Below are 17,911 nucleotides of genomic sequence, written 5' to 3'. Positions count from 1 at the left end.
TGTAATGGAAAGAACGAGACAAAGACTGTGATCCCAGTGGGAGGTCTGCTATTCTTGGCCTCTGTTTTCCTTCTGCTCTTCCATTTCCAGCTATGGATTCTTCTCAGAAGAGTGGAGTAAGGAGACCAACAGCTTTATTGTGTACACAGACATAATACATTCTGATTCTGATCTTGGATATATTTCTCTTTTTAAAAAGGCTGACCTAAATAAAATGACTAGCAAATAAGTCAGCTCCTTATAGAAGAAAGCAACAATGTGAATTTGCTCTATTTAACAAAACCACATGGAAACCTAGGACAAAATCCCAAATCAAGCAGTTATGCTTTCTTGTGAGGCATATAAAACTTAGATTTCTTACTTTATTTGAAATATCTGGAATTCTCTTTCCTATCTGGGAGCAAGATAAGCGAGAAGATAAAAAAAGAGTTCTTACTTACAGAAATTCATAGACAGCAAATCAAGTACCTAAGAACATTTCTCTACTCATCTACCTAGCTGTGAACCCTCAAAATCTTAGCTAGAAAAGCACTGAGGAAGGAATATCCACGTTTTAAGGAAAATACAAGAGGAGAAGAAAAGAACTTAAATACACTCATTCAGTACATTAATTCTGTACAATTTGCACACATGCTATAAACAAATAATACATTTGGATGCATACAGCTACTCATCCTTGGCATGTATATATGGGAGTGAGATGCAGCCAACAAACCACTTTGCAAATAAGGAACACAATGTTGCCTAGAAATGATGATGTTCTTTGAAAAGATGAGTAATATTCCAAGATGAAAACAATTAGTATTGGACTCATATCATATTTTTTCCAATACTTTCAGAAGAACTGGAAAACCAAGAGACAAACTACAATAAACTTATAAAAACAAAAACATGAAAGGAAAATTAGTGAAGCTATTGAGAGCTGAGTATCTAAATCTGGGCTTCTGAGACTACAGTAAAGCAGCTGTATATTAGACTTGATTTTCCAAAGGGCTGAGATCTCAGCGTTTTCTATTAAAGCTGACATTTTTGAAAGTGTGATCATCTACTTAAGTGTTTTCACCTGGGCTTCAGCTTATAATGCTAAATTCCCATGTTCATTAGTCCTTTGGAAAGGATCATAAATGCTCTGCAAACAGTAAAACATGATGAAGAAAGGAAATACAAAGAGAAAAGACAAATACAGTACTAAAAAATACAGTATCAAATAAATCTGAGATGTCAGCCTTTATCTCAGTACTTTTGGTTATCAAAGAAAGCAATGCTGTTATGTCTCACATGCTTTTTTTTCCAGAATACCAGGAGGTAGGATAAGACCTAAATGTAAAAAGATATTTAAAGGTTCATCATTTGACTGTGGAAACACTGATAAAACTGACCATCCAGCCTTCTCTACTCTGTTGGCTTGTGCTACAGATAGACGGAGTCTTTTGAACAGCCAGTTAGCAGTAAACATCTGGGAATCTCTTCTCTTTTAACAAGTGTTCTTCATCTTGGATGCTACAAGTATACTGTTCAAAGACAGCAAAAGTAGTCCCTACTTGACTTGTTTCCTGAGTTTACACGCACAGTGATAGGATGGGCTCAAGTTTAATGGAACTTAGCTCATTGCACTATGGCACTCTTGATGTGAATATAGCTTTTCTTCAATTCTTTGGGGGACTCCTCTGTAAAAATAAATTGTTTCTACATGCATTTGTATTCCATTAATGTATCACAGAACTTTTATGTTTTAACAGAACGTACAATTAGGGAAACAAAACATATGCAATACATTTCTATTTCTTGAGGCACTTCTTTTTGTTTGAGTGTAATGCAGTATGTTATGCATTGCTTGACTCACCATCCTTTACGGTTATCTTCTGATTGTTATACCATGGGACTAAAGATTCACAAGAAGCAAGAGGAAGCACCATTCTCCAACTGAATGCATCAGTGGAAGCAAGACAGAGAACGGATGTTGGCATTCCAGAAAGAGTGACTAGATGAATTTCCTTGTGGGAGACTTTCTGGTAGTAAGAACCAGGTGTCCCCTATGCTGTGTAGAAGAGTGCTTCACCCATCTCTCATCCTCATCTAAGGGTGCAAATCTGTGCTACCTATTGCAATCCCCTTTGCTGTAGTGACATATGTTAACTTGTTTGGGTCTGTTGGTTGGGGTTTTTTTCCATTAATGGTACAGTTTCAGTTCTTCAGTGGTCTTTTTTTCCTGTGGTCTAGTCATGGAATATCTAGGAGCACCTTTTTTTCTTTCATAGACCCAAACTGAATTCCTCCACAGATCACCTTGACAGAAGGAAAAAGGAAACCATAAAGGTAGGATTGTCATAAATCAGGAAGAAAAACAGGATTCAGAGCTGAAAAAAAGAGGCAATCAGCTAAATAAAGAACCAATTGTTTTTGAAGGCCAAGAGAAAAGTAGTGCTGGGAATAGTTTGATTATTATTTTTAGGGAAGCGTACAGTTTCATACAGCCAGCTTTTCCAAGACTGCTTGGCTGCATATTAGGTGACTTCAAAGAGCTGCTTAGCCCAGGCAAGCAGATCAGCTAACAATATACAGAAATTATTATTAGCACAGGTACTTGTGTCTGCACAAAAATTTAGATTTTGTTCAGACAAAAATACAGTAAGTTCTGAAAACAAACATATTATGGCTGCATGCTTATCCTTGCCTGCTTACATAAAATAATTCTAAAAGGAAAGTAAAATTACTGATATTCAATATCAGAAAAGGACATAAACCAGACAGAGGAATACTTATCATGACTGATCCTTAGTAGCATAGTGGCTTAAATCAGCTGCCAGATGAATGACTGCTGGTCTTGGACAATGCAAAGGAAAAGGCAAATTTTACAAAGGCAAAGGAAAACCTTTGTAAAATTTACAGTCTTATTTGGCTGAAGGTATTTGTACCCAAAACTGACCAATTCAATCCATGGTTTGGGACTATTCCTGTGTTCCTTACTGACACAAACTTCTTACACAATGTATTATCCCCAGTCTGTGCTTTCTGGAGTGTCACTGTAAATAATTCTGTTGTATACTGGCAGATGATGATTTAGTCTAAATTATTCAAACTCTCATCACCTTTCAGTTGAACATGAAGCATTAAGTGCCTAGGAAATGCTAACTGGTATAAAACATTACAGATTGTCCTTTTAGTAATACTGGCTATTGTAAACAGCTCAAACCTGCATCCCATTCTCTACAGTAAAGATAACAACCCATTAAATTTGGAAGAGTTCAATAACCCAAAACCTGCGTATTAGCATTATCACCTAAAGCTCCAGGCTTCCTTCCTGCTCCCAAGGCAATGGCACTCGCTAGGAAAAGCCTAACAATTGTCCGTGCAGGAGACAGGCGTTTTCAAGGGCTGATCCAACAGCATGCAGTGCATTCCCCAGGGATGAAGAACTAGCTTGCTACCTTCTGCTCTAAAGTCATTTCCACAGCATTCATTTTTGCCTGTACCATAAACATGCAGCAACATGAATCTATCACTGAAATGAACCCAAAACACAACACTTCTTGTGCATCTGCCACTGGGGAGGAGATGTGAGACCGAACATGTGGCAGATGTTACATATGTTACTTAATGCATTATTGGAAAGTGTTCAAATATTGGGGTGATATCATATGGAATACAGTAGAACGGAACAGAACACATGCAGCAACAAAACCTATGAAAGTGCAATTGTGCTGCAAGCTTTCTGTTTTTTTTCCCTTTCCTCACAGCAATGTTTTCCCCAGCTTAATTATCTCAGCCTCTCTAATAACCTTAGAAGAAATTAATGTGATATCACGAGGTCTTTTTCCTCTTTTCCTGACCTTATCTAAACACAAAACTTTGCATGCCTTGCCTTTTTTTTCCATTTTTTTTCCTAGGCTCATGTGGAAATTTGTTCCCTTAATGTGGTGTTTAATGGAGCTATTTTACTGCTTCCTTTAATATGTTTATGGTTTGTTCTGATATGCAGATAGATTAATAGAACTGAGGGCCCAAGCTGACCTCCAGGGCACCTATCTAATCTGACTTCCTGCATATCATGAGCCACGAAGGTTATGTCTACATCTTACAATGCAGCATGATGAAGAGATGCTTGAGCTAACTCTAGAATCATAAATATTTTTGTCACATCATTACGGCATTCCTCCTGGGATGATTAGCTTAGTTGCGGCACTACATAACAGAGCTGTACCACTGCTGGATACAAGCTAATATTTCTGCATGAGACCCCAAGGACACCCCAACTCAACATATTTCATCATGAGGGTGCTTGACTTATGCTGGCATCCCCTCAATTTCACTTAGTTTCTGATGCTTGAGACAAGCTAAAGATAATACTGAATATATATGCTTTTTTAAAAAATTCATCCTTGCACATAATTAATAATTTGTGTGTTTTGTAATATAATATTAGATATAAGTGAAAACTTAAGATAAGAAAGCCTATCTTAAGCATTCAGCTAGAAAAGTCCTGACAGATATGAAGACAAGGTGATAAGCAGAACATGAAATTATTTCCATTGTTTTTAAAGCTTTGCATGGCAATATGCAGAGGCTTCTAAGAGGACTAGAGCCATGCAAAATTGTACACTGTACAAAAGCAGTAGCTGACTTTCTCCTCCTTCAGGATCTTGCTCTTCATTTGCTTGTTGAAAATAAAATGCAGAATGCTTCCACCGGCAGAAGTTAACACTAAAGTTGTTTGGGATGCCTCCATGTTTCCCATGGAGCCAGGAGATCCCTGACTTAATCATTACAGCATATATTCCCAAATAATGAATCTCAGTGATTCCATTCTTCAGCAGTTTGAAGAAAATCTGGCAACAGTGTGACCTGTCTTTCATTACAGTCCTTATAGATTTTATTCATATGCCTGGTATGTATTGAAACGTGTTCATTTTCAGGTTAAGGCACTTCCAACAGATCAAGCTAACAGCAAGAAAACAAGATAATACCCAGGCTTTCACAGGCTTACTCTGCATTCAAGAGCCAGCTATACAAGAATCATCACAGACAAGATAGACACTGTTGTGATGGGGAACAAAGATAGTAAATTGTATAAATTGTACTAAATAATATATAATTTTAAAGCTTTGCTTTGTTGTTTTACTGAATGAACTTCCTCTGCTTAGTCCTTCTCAGTACCTTGCATGATTTAGTCCCTAGTGAAGTGGCTTTTTCTGGCTACTTCACAACTTTAGGGTTAACATATAGTGGGCTAAAAACATATGGTTCATGTTTCAATAGAAACACTTCTTTTTCTATATACAGCCTAGCGGGGTGAATGTTGGGTTTTATTATGCAGATGCAGAAATGTGCTATTGTTTTGATTTTGACCTATGCTTCCCCTATCATCCTCTTGAGTTCAGGATCATCTATAACTTTCACACTGAAAAGCAGTGATATGAATGTAAGAAGTCACTCCGCTTTTCATCAGATTCCACTTAAGGCAATATCCATCTTCCCATTGGTAGCCCTACCATGCAGGGTAATAAAAGGGATTTATGAGCCACCAAAGAGTTACAAACGCATGTGTAAGAATCCGCAAATGAATCACGAGCATGAGTCGGGAATAACTGGAGTTTGAGGCTGGTTTTAAATGCAGCAGTTTCTCTTTGGACCTAAATAGAAAATAAATTTGTTTTCAAAAAATAAACAAAAATGCTGTGAATGAGAAATAATAACAAAAGAAGCAACTGTGGAACTGATGACTACATTCTTCAGTTGCTTCTGTTGCCTCTAACATGCCATTTGCTTTCTGACTTTCAGTAACCGTGCCCTTTTTTGTCAGCTGAAATTGTATGCTAAATACCTGTTCTCCTTCTGATTAACCATCAGTCCAAGGATCTTGTTAGTGACTAGGATTTGCGCACACTTGCTTCTACTTCTGTAGCAAGGTAAAGTGGAGAAGTCCTCCTGCTCTCTTTGAGATATGTACTGATGCAATTCAGCCTTCATCCCATCTGAGTGTGAAGCTCCATGATCAGTGGTCATTTTCATAAAATGGTGCATTTAAAACAAAATACATTTTTAGGCATAATACGTATTAAATAGTATGTTCTGAATCCTTTTTTATTTTAAAATGGCATCAGAGTTCCTTATTTCTCTATTGGAGTTTAAAAGTGGAGGGGTTTTTGGAAAAAAAAAAGAGAGAAAGTTACTGACACTGACGTGTTTGAACAAACAAGGGAAAATATACTGACACTGACTCAGATCTCCCCTATGAGGTCACAACAGGGTCAAAGATATTTTGTTTAATTAAAGGCCATCAACACAGAGTGATAAAAACAGGAAAAAAGGACGTGATTTTTGCAAACTTTTTTCATCATAATAATCTTAGTTGTAACAAGAGAGAGTATAAAAACTCAGGGCAGCGATGTGACCTTTGGTTTGGTTTCTTTTTATTTCTAGAAACATAGGAACATAATTTCAAAACTCAAGATTTCCTGACCCATATTTGTTCAACTTGAAGCACTGCATTTTTTTTAAAGCCTTACTTTAATGAAAAATCCAGCCTCTGTGCAAGCAAGTGCAATGCTACAGAAAACTGTAACTTTTGTTGTCCATTTAAACTCAGTGTTTCTGTCATAAACCAGGCTGTAGTACTCAGTCAACTTATCTTGTGGTACTATGCTCTCATTTTCCAAGCCATCAAGACCTAGCCTGTTTTTAGGAACGAAATTTGAATATGAATCAGTCTGCTTCCCCTTTTCTCATCATAACAAGAGTTTTCCCGACAGGAAAATTAGTTGGGCTTGATTACCAAAAGAGGCAAAACACAAGATAAAAAATAGATTGCGTGGATAGTCAAAGTGCTTTGGCCTGTGTGTGATCTTGAGTCCTAAGCTGAGCATAGATGGATATACTCCCCTGGACACACATGCGTACACAGTGAAAAAATGGTTTCTGTCATGGAGATGTAAGGCTTTTTTTACTAGTTGGATTTGGCCATGAGTGTTTACTTCCAGCATGTGGGGGGGGTTATTTGCTACAATTAATTATGTTTTTTTTAATGTTAGCTCTATATAATTGGACTTCTAGTTAACAGTTTTAATATTCTTAGTTTGGAAGCTGTACACCCTTATAACCAGTGCCATTTTCTATAAACATTTATTTTATCAATAGAAAATCTCACATTCTGCAGGACACTATGAAGTATGCAGTGAAAATAAAGAGATGGCCCATTTCATACAAACAGAGGAAAGTCAAGGCAGCAGATATTTAGTGCCTCGGTCCATCTGCCATTTGAAGACAGAGAAAGTCTGTTTCTTGTCAGCTCGCAATAGGAAGCAAAGCAGGATGTAAGAGCTGCTGCAGTACGGAGGAAAAGGGCACACTAAACATCATTCATGTCAAGTCCATTGTTTGATCCATGCTTTTTTATCCTTTACATCTTTGCATGTCCATATCATTGAGGTTTTGTCTACATGAACATGACCTCCAGCTCTTGAGCTCACAGTTTTCAAGAACTTCTAATTTACATGCTGAACATGTAGCTAGTTATCCTTGAAGCCTATTCACACAATTAGTAACAGTTATAATGCTGTTAATAACTTCAGTTCATGTGCTTAGTTAGTCAATGTTCTCTTCATAAAGTAACAGGAAAAAAAATCTTCCATAGATAAAGTATTTCAAAGCTTTCAGAAGCATTATTTCTGAAGGCTTTCTGACGAAATTTTCATTAATGACTGTTGCTCCTGATGCTTGCATCATGCATGACACTAGTTTTTAACTGTAGTCTCAGAGGTCATTTGAGATCTCAGAGTCTCAGGTGCCTCAGCAAGAAAATGTCCATGCTTACTTCAGTGCATTTCTGGGCTAGTGCAATAAGATGTTGCTTGCCATAAGAGATATTATGGTTTTGGAAGTAGATATAAACTTTGCCTTCTTTAGGTTCTTCTTTGCCTAGTAAGATGAGGGAAAAATAATGATTAAGAGATGTACAGCTAGAGAAAAACAGACCTAAAGGTGTCAGCATTTTCTCTGAGAGCAAAGTTGGAAATTTGGGTCCTTTTAGTAGTTCATGAGGAAGACAAGGCAAAAAATGCTTGTGGTATAAATTTGTTTATATAAAATTGGCTACCAGTAGTGTTTTTCATGTTACTAGTATATGAGTCTTTCTTGCTTAGAACTTGAATTCAGGTTGATTTTTATACCCCTCCCATGTAACAAGTAGTACAAGGACTGAATTTAAGCACTAGTGCAGTATTCCTATGAAGCTGTAGCTAAAGGTTGGGACTCAGATCTTCCATATACGGATATATTTGCTTTTCAATGCAAGGTGATATTTGCTTGTTGGTGCAACGTATATAACATACCTTTCAAAGTATAGGAGTGATGCAGGGCTGAAGACACAGACACAATACATAGCCAATACCACGTACTATATGTACATATTTCACTGAAGCAGGGCTATGCCCATTGAAGAAACTATGAACTATGGTAAAACAAACAAAAAAATAATCCCATAAACCATGTTCCATTTTGTCCTTCCAGTAGACAAAAGGAAAACTACACTTCTTTTTTGTCTTTCCTCTATGTAATCTCATAGTACTCATCCACACGTTAGGACTTGCAACACAAGATGCAAATGTTACCTTCATTCCCATAGGAGAGTTGACCTACCACTAGATTATGTATGTATGAACAAACAGAGCGCCCAAAAGCTTGCTTGTCTTCACTTCCCAGCAATTAGTCCACTTAGCATTACCTCTACATACCTTGCTTCCTTGACAGCTTTAGACCATTGCACGCTCAACAACACTGTCACTGCAGAGTACCTTGTGGTGAACATAATCTTATCCCAAACTACATGGACAGCTTACAGTGGAGGCAGGGAGCAACAGGAAGAAGAATCTCCTCAGATTGAGGCCTCTAAACATTGTCCTCTGAGATACAGTCAAGAGACAGTCCCGTATGGCTCAGCTTGTTTAGGTATTATAGCAAACACTTGTACAGCTGAATCAAAGTTACATTTACTTTCTCAAGAAGCTACTCAGGTTTAGTTTATGGGCTTACCCAAATATTGTTAACAGGAAATATTCTTGGCTTAAAAATCCTCTCCATGACCAGAAGGGTGCATTGTCTGCCCATAATTAATTACTGCAAAACTTGAGAGTACGAAGACACGTACCATGTACCATGGGTGGAGTCTAGTTAAGTATTTCAGTGTTGAAATAATGGCATAAGAAAGGCATTTTTTGACTGCCTATTGTAACAGTGCATACCCTCATGTGGAAAGCATTTTTACACCCTATTCATCAAACAGAAAAGCCTCCATTGATGCTGTACAATTGTAAACAGAAAGATTTTAAGAATCTCACACAAGAAATCTGACTGTAAAAGTTCATGGTACTGCTGAAACTCCTCTTGATGTCATGTTGGCAACCAGTTGACTTCCTCAGCAGCTGGTGCTACTACACTTGATCAGGTCAGTGGTGACTGGATACCAATACACTAAGAATGGGAAGGCTACTTCTAGCTTGCTCTGAGGATGCAAGTCAAGAAGCTCTAGGGCAACAGATCTTAGAACAAACACCCCAGAATTAAAAAAAAACAACACTGACTGCAGGCAATGTCCAGCAGCTAACTCTGCTGAAAGGAAATGAAGCAAATAGGAAGATTTCATGCAGAAAGCTTGTAACTTCAAAGGTATGAGAAGAGAAATTTCATGACACAGTGTCTGAAGAACCATTTCCCTGTGAATGCTGACAAGATGCGTAATTTGTTGCTTATATGTTGTTGGAGCCATACGCAAAATTCATATTCTGGAACTAGACCAACTAAAAAATTTTGTAGGATTCAAAGAAGCAATACATACGATTGCTTCAAAGGCAAACTGAGCTGTGATCCAATGTAATTTTCAGTCTAACTATTATTTTTATTTAACTCGTATGTTAGACCCAACTGATACCCAGTGCAAGGTTGCTGTCAATTTTCCTTCAAAAATGATTTCTCAGGATTTTAGCACAGCTGTTCAAACGATAGTTTCTTCTCATAAACCAAATATAATAAAGAAATTAATCTAGGAATGCTGAAACTCTACCATATGGTACGGTTATTTTGACAAAACTTCCTCTACCAATGCAAAGGTCCATTTTTTAAGGATTCACGAACACGCCATGAATATCTACAGTTCAGAAAATAGCCAGCTATTATTCTAGGAAATTACACGGTTTGTTGACCGCCCCAATAACATTCAGTTGAACTACTGGTTAAAATGGTTTCCAGAAGTACAATTCGTATTTCAAGTCTTTCTGCAGGCAAAAAATAGAGCCCTACAGAAATAAAATCTTTTTTCATCATTCAGCCTAAAACAGATATTTTGCCTTGTGTTGATACAACTAGTTTTTATGACACTTGTCCAATTGTTTCTAAGATAGTTTCTTCTACCCAAGCGGGCATAAATCTGTGCTCTGTCTACTCAGTAGTAAGAATTATACAACAGAGCCATATCTGAGGTAATAAACCCTGGGAAAAAAGTTCTTATGTATCTCAGTGGAATTTAGCAGTACCTTCATTAATGAAAATTTCATTAAATCTGGTATAATGAGATTGGTATAGAGTGGATGGCTAAATTCATGTTTTGCTAATTTGGCACAAAATACTGGTGTCTGGACAATATTAGGCAGAGTACTAGGAAGGATGGCTAAGGAGAAGATTCATCACTCAGACCTGAGTGAGTTTTGGGCATAGCCATATCTGTAGTTCATAGAGTTCATGGCATAACATGAGTCCTGGTTCTATAAAGGCTTACTCCATGGTTCTGAATCGTAGCTGGGGTCTAGTTAAGGGTAGAATATTGGCATTTTAATGGGTCACCAGCTGGTCATGGCAGGGAGGTTGGTGCAGCTTGATTCCCTACACATTAGCACCATTCTACACGGGTTGCCATTCTGACTCCTCCTTCTCCCTTGTATATGTCTGAGCCAAACACATTCAGAAAGCAACCTTTATAAATTAGAAAAACTACGCATCCATATGAAGGCTAACATTTGAAACAGGGGAGAATGTGACTGTAGTTTACGTTAAATCCAGTAAGGAACAAAGTACTTAATGCATTTCTGCTTATGCCTCTTTTTCTTACATCTTCCAATAGAAATTGGAAACTTTCATTCCATCAAAAGTGCTGCAAACATATTCAAAATTACCTTTGCACCTCTAGACAGCTGACCATTTTTACAGATACTGCATCAGCTCCTTAGCATGTGAAAGAGTAAAAGATACTCAGATTTTAAACATTCAAATGTAACTTAGATTAAACTGAGCAGCAGATCAGATATCCCACAAGGCCAATCTAGCATTTCTAATTATTTTCCAATTACATTTATCATTTCCTTCTGGAATGTGAAATGGAATCAAGTGGAGTAGGTCAACAGTCAAACTATTATTTCTTGAGAAAGACCAATTCCTTGTCATCCAACCCAAGCATTAAAGAGAGTAGTTGAATGCACTTTTTAAATTATTTCAGTACTCTTCTGTTTAGATTTATTTTATTTTTCATTGCTTCATTTGTGAAACCAAGGCTCCTAGGACCTTGGTTTCCTGTCCTATATTCCTTCAAAGCTCTGTATGTTTCCAGAGTAATGCTTATGTCTGGTATAAACAGATGTAGCTATAACTTTCTGCAAACAAGATTGTCGAGTGCACCTTCTTACAGGAAGTCAGCTTTTGCTTGGAGAAGTGTCCAATTACTATAAATAGATTCTTCAGTGAAGCACAATATACTTCAGAGACACAACCTAAATTATTGCTTTAAAGCTGTATATTCATTATTATTTTATAAATTATTAAATTTATACACAAGGTCTTTGGTCATATAATATCTGTATCTTGTATTAGCCAAAAATATCCAGCGTCAAGGAACTTAGATCTTCATCAAACTCTCTGTATTGCTGAAGACGTAATGTTATTATGTCACTGCAAAAAGCCATGTGGATCATTTTTTCTTTTAGTTTAATCCAAACCGATTTGGAACAACCCAAAAAGTCCTGCAGTAAGCCATTCTTAAGCCAAGCCGTTCACAGAGGTTTGGATTTATACAGATTTGAGAGTCGAGAGGAAATGCTGAGACAACTAGTACAAGTTTTCTTAGAAAGTATTCTCTGAGAAACTCCGATTTATTTGGCTTAGAGCATATGGTACATACTTGCTCATTGTTTAGATTGCAGGGAGGAGGTAACCTCTAAATGTGTTGCAAACTTTGAGTATAGGAAACAATTAAGACTAGGCAAGTGTTGAAACCTGATTGAAAAAAGGCTAGGTAGCAGAGAAAGGAGCTTCTCTGCTGGTTCCCCATTACTTTTAACTTTGCCGTAAGTAATGTAGGGTCTCTGAGGGACAGAATGGCTTCTTCTTCTGAGACTCTTCACAGACTTTTTTTCCCCCAGAAGTATTTTTAATACAAAGTCAAATGCAGTTCTCATTCACATAGCTTTGGCAAAAGCAATCAACAAATATTTAGCTAACAGATCCCATATCACTTTTAATGTATATTCTATGTGTGTATGTGTGTGTACACATACACATGCACACGTATTTATACAGACTTAAGGGAAATTATTAGTTTCTGGGTCTAATCCAATCCTGGTACATATCCACAGAAATATTTTAGATCAGACATGGACTTAGCCCTGTAAATATACTAGATTTAAGATGTTAGAAAGAGTCTATTCTAAGTTTAGGACACATTTTTTTGCTTGCCATGGCTACTGTGTAAACCTGAGTAAGGACAGCATCTCCAAAATAGGAATAGAACACTGTTTGCAGCCTTGCTAACCCAGGCCTGTAGGCAAGTTTGAGAAGACGAACACTGTTAACTGAGCGATAATTGTTGGGTACTAATAAAAACAGTTGCCAACTTGATGTAAGTCAGCGTGGGCAAAAGACAAGTGCCAGAAGAATCTTTGGATATAAAGTTTTGACTGCTTTCCTCTTTTTCCCACATAGTTTCACAAGCTGGTACAACAAGGAGTTAAGATACCACATTCAGAAGCCACACAAAAATTGAGGATGGTTTGTAATATATATACTAAATATCATAAAGGTCTTGTCTAAACAAGGACTCTTCAGAAATACAGGTTACATAAATTAATGTTACTAATTTAATGCACAAGCGCATTAAGCTCTTGTTCCCTTTAGACGTTCACATTCAGGGGCACAGTGGTTTTATTTCAGTTTAAGCTAATCCTATCCAAAAAGAATTAAAGCTCTTTTGCTTCTCTAAGAAGTCACAACTGAAGGGTAAATCCATTTGTATTTTGTGCCTTAGCTCTGGTTGATTCCTCCTAACTTTTCTTTTTCCTGTGTAGACTAGCCTGAGCATAATTTTTGGCCCCCTAATCAGGTACATGATTCAGGTACCTGATTACTGTGTTGATTTCCAGGCATACCTGTAAGGTATGTAGGTTAGAAGATTCCCAGAAAAAAAGAAAAGTTTCTAGGAAAGCTCATTATAGAACTGTCCTCTACAAGATCTCTTTTCCATCCCTGCAGCACTGGCATAAAATGTAACTATGTGAACTGTAAGAGGATACAAATCTCAGGTCTGCTTAAAATAACAGCAAAATAGGTATCTGTCAGCTCTATGTTTTGCATTACATTGGACAGAACATAAAACCAGAAAAACAACATAAATCACTGTATAACATAAGAAGCATTGTAACAGTGCTATAATTTATGACTAGTTTTCACAGCGCTTGATTTCATTCCTGCAAGCCTTCATTTTCTCTTCGCTATGGTCCACATTCTGCTTTGGAAACACCTTGCTAATTTTATTAGTTTAGCAATTAACCCCAGAGAGAGAAATGGCAGCTAGATGCATAAGAGAGGAGCTAAGGGATGGCGGCAACAACAAGGTATGCCAGAGGAGAAAAGAAAAAGAGCCAATGGACAGATAGAAAAGGTCAATCTCTTTTGTTTCTCCCCAAGCAAAGGAGAGAAAACAAGGAGAGTGATGAGGGAAAAAAAAAGAGAGCCATGGAGAAGGCAGAACGTACTAAATTTGTTGTTAGAACTGCACCCATAGTTCAAGAATGTTAAGCTGGGTCCATCAAAAGAGTGAAGCACAAACAGCAATCCTATCAAAAAACAGTCTAGTTTAAAAGCAGGGATATATTTTTTAGGGACAATTTTTCCTGAAGTTTCTATCCCCCTTGCCTTTGGGTTTTCTGTTTCCATCCACCTTGTATTAGTGGTTGGAAACAGAAATGCCACAGCATCACAAAATGGGAGATGTTCTCAGATAAATAATATGGCATCTTCTTTTGGAGTTATACATGGAGCAGGAAAAAACAGGAATGAATTAATGAAATTACTAAATATCTAAAGCAGACATTTCATTTGCAGGTTGGTCACACAAAAGTCACTTCCAATCACGGACGCTAAAGATATGGTTCTTTTCTAACACTGTCCAAGATACACCTCATATCTGTATATGAATTACTGCTAGTGATTCTTCTAGTAACTGGAAATTAGCATTTCCCTGCACATTGTTATTTTCCTTCTCACAAGTAACTTTTCACCCTTTTTATAAGTTTAACTTGCAGGTAAACTATCCTGTTTTTATCTAAGGATGCAGCTTGCTGTTACAAATAAACGGATCTAACTGTAAACCGCTGCCAGAAGAAGCAATCTTGCTCCCTGTTTTCTCCCACCAGCTATGGATTCCCACGCCTCCACTGCCCTTTGCATGAGAAAAAAAGATATTCTTTCCCTTCCTTCCTTTTTCTTTTTCCTTCGCTTTTTCTTTCTTTTTCTTCCTTTCTCTTTTTCTCTCTCTTCCCCCGTCCCTCCCTTCCTCTCCTCCTCTTCCCCCTCCTCTCCCTCTCCCTCTCCCTCTCCCTCTCCCTCTCATTTCCCTCTCCCTTCGTTCCTTTGCTCCCTCTTTCCTTCCTCCCCTCGTCCTCTTTCGCTCTCCCTTTCCCTCTTCTGCCCGAACGACCCCGGCGGGGCTGAGGCGAGAGCCCGTGCCGGTGCCAGAGGAGGAGAGGGGGGTTGGCGGGAGGAGGGACGCTGGTCCCGGCCCGCCGGCGGGAGGAGCAGGCCTCGCCGAGCGCGGCTGCCGGCAGAGGGAGCGCCCCCGTGCGTCCCGGGGGCCCTCGCGCTGAAAGCTCCAAGTGCAGGCGCGGAGCGAGGCATGTGGCGAGAACAGGATTGCGTGTCGAAGTCCTTTCACATCTGTTACACCATCAGAACCGAGATTTAAAGCAAGCAAGGGCTTAAACTGAATAACAGCTTTTCCCTTGTCCTTACAGCAGGTTTCATACTATTCGATTAGAATAATCACTGTTTATTTAACCATTTGGTCAGAATTCAAACCTGGGATGTGCGGTAAACACATGTGAAATCACTTCTAAAGAACACGGAGTAACAGAGTAACAGCTTTGGGAAAGCCAAAAGTGGCCTTCCAGCTCTTACAATTTCCATAAAGCGAGTAAATTTACGTAACAAAATACTAGCTAGCTGACACAAATAAAGCAACACGCACTCAAAAGTCAGGAAAGCCAAATGCTAAGCTTTAACTTCCTCAGTTTTAACTCTTCACATTGTATATCCTGTAGTTTTTATGGTAGACCATAAATAACAAAATGATACATTAAGGTTTCCATTTAATAAGGAAACCAGGAATAGAAAATAACACATGTGTACAACTTGGCCAAGTAAACACTGTGGAAACAGTCTTAAATTTTAGTGTTTCCTGAGTCTGGATCGAGGATGTTTTAGACTCACATCTGGATCAAATGATGGGACTTGAGTCCTTCTCAGATATGAAACTATGGCAGAAGATATATTCTTATACTAGTATAACTCAGCTCCAATGGTTTGGGTGGTTTTTTTTCAAATTTTAGTGCATTTAGATTGAAAAGCAACAATTATAAATTTTACCACCAAAGTAATTCATTGGAAAAAGTTGCAACACACTGGAAAAGGAGTGAGAAGGTTAAGAAAAAAACATTCTGTACTGAGAGAATTTGTGCTTCTTGAGATACCCACTTTTAAAAAAGAGAGTGTGCAGTTAATTGCAGCTGATAATGATCTGTCTAGCATGAAATTACACCAGACCTACTACATCAGTTGCAAGTGAGCTGTTCCTGATTTGCACAAGCACAAGTGCAATTAAACAAGACCTTTGGTTACATTTAAAATACAAGATCATACTTTCCAAGAGCCTACCTTTTTGAAAAAAACACTTGCTCTGCCGTCGTGGTACTCATAGCAGAAAACTCCCACGGTGAACACCAGTTCTCTCTTTATTTGTGTAAAATAATGCTATCCTTTTCAGGGCTCAGCTGGAGTCTCTGGAATGTGCACCTCTTGCTTGGTTTAGACCTCTAACTTTGAAAGTTTCTTCAGTCAAATTTCAAGAAAGGGCAATATAGGTGCACACGAGTGTAAGTACAGATGAGTAATTGGAACATATTTTTGAGACCCATGATAACATAACAAAAATCAAGATGTATCTGGTGTACTGTAAGTGCACTGTAAAGTATCCTATTCAGGTAACAGTCTTCAACAGCTGCAGAATCCCTGAAAAAGGGTCGGACTCAGTTTTTGACTGTGAGACACTCAGAGTAGGTACGGTTATGCTGATGGCCTCAGACGTGTTATCACACCCACCTTGGCACATCATACTTTCCTCCGAGAGTGGGACTGAAGAGCATTAGAAGGAAATGTATCTTTCAGCTTCCCAGTCCTTTCCCACATGGGCTCCAGATGGCCTCCGGGGGCCTTGCGGGTGTTTAAAGTTACACCAGCTTCACTTATACCACAATGTCCAGTATATCACGCTGGGAACCAAGTATACAGCTTCAGCCATTCTGGCTGCCAGAGTTATTAGCCATTTTTGCTCTAAGACATTGGGTGAACGAGAGGTATCTTCCACAGCACCTGCAGGTCTTTCTCCATTAGAACATGGGGTTTGATTCACGACAGCCTGAGGACTCTCCAGTTCCAGAGTATGTGTCTTCAATTTAAGTCATTACCTCTAACATTCAGTCAGTCAGACATTTTGTCTGAAGGCCCAAGGGCATTTCCATATATACACAGCCCGCATTTAAAAACAGAGGCTTTACTCCTGCTGATTCAGAACCGAAGAGCAATTACAGTTGTCTGGTGGACTGGGAGTTTGGAGATGTTAATGCTTCTGCCTCTGAAATTCTTGAATTCAAGTTCTGACCACTTAAGTTTCTAAAAGTGATTTGTTTGAGGTAGCTACGAACATCCAAGATTGTACAGAGCTGTGAAATACTCACCACTAAAGTTCACTTGGAGCTTTAACTGGTTCTGGAAAAAAACAATTGCAAGTGTTCCAGTAAAATTAGTTATTTCTTTGACGTATTTTATCACCTCTCACTCTGACGGAGCTCAGAGCACCTAGGGATATGTCTAAAACAAGGGTGGGACATGCTCAGAGGTGCTTTTCCAAAAGAACCACCAAGTGCTCACAGACTCTCCAGGCCAAAAGCCTGCAAAGAAGTTCCCAAATACCAGGATGTGGTCTTATACCTCTACATGTGCTCCCAACACATGGTCTGCTGAAAATGGGACTCATGCACAGTAGAGTGCTCAGCATTGAGGCACATTTGTCCAGCTGCCAGCAGCAAAAACCCTGCAAAAATCTGCCTGCAAAAGACCACAGTGATGCAGCTGTGTACACAGGCAGACAAAACACATAAATCTTGTGCCGCTGCAGGAGAAGGACCCCCAAAGACCTCTGCGGAACCACTGCATTTCATGTATAAATCAGGAACACCTTGTATTCTTTTTCTCTCCTGTCTGTTCTAACCAATATTCTCAGCAATTACTTCGTTCTCTGATCACAACAAAAATCGAAAGACCCTTGGACAACCTGTCAGCTTGTTGTCCTTTTGCATTTTTCAGACCAACACATAATTCTGATACA

Source organism: Gavia stellata, chromosome Z (assembly GCF_030936135.1).
Source record: "Gavia stellata isolate bGavSte3 chromosome Z, bGavSte3.hap2, whole genome shotgun sequence".
Taxonomy (NCBI): Eukaryota; Metazoa; Chordata; class Aves; order Gaviiformes; family Gaviidae; genus Gavia; species Gavia stellata.
Note: the sequence above shows the minus strand (reverse complement) of the source record.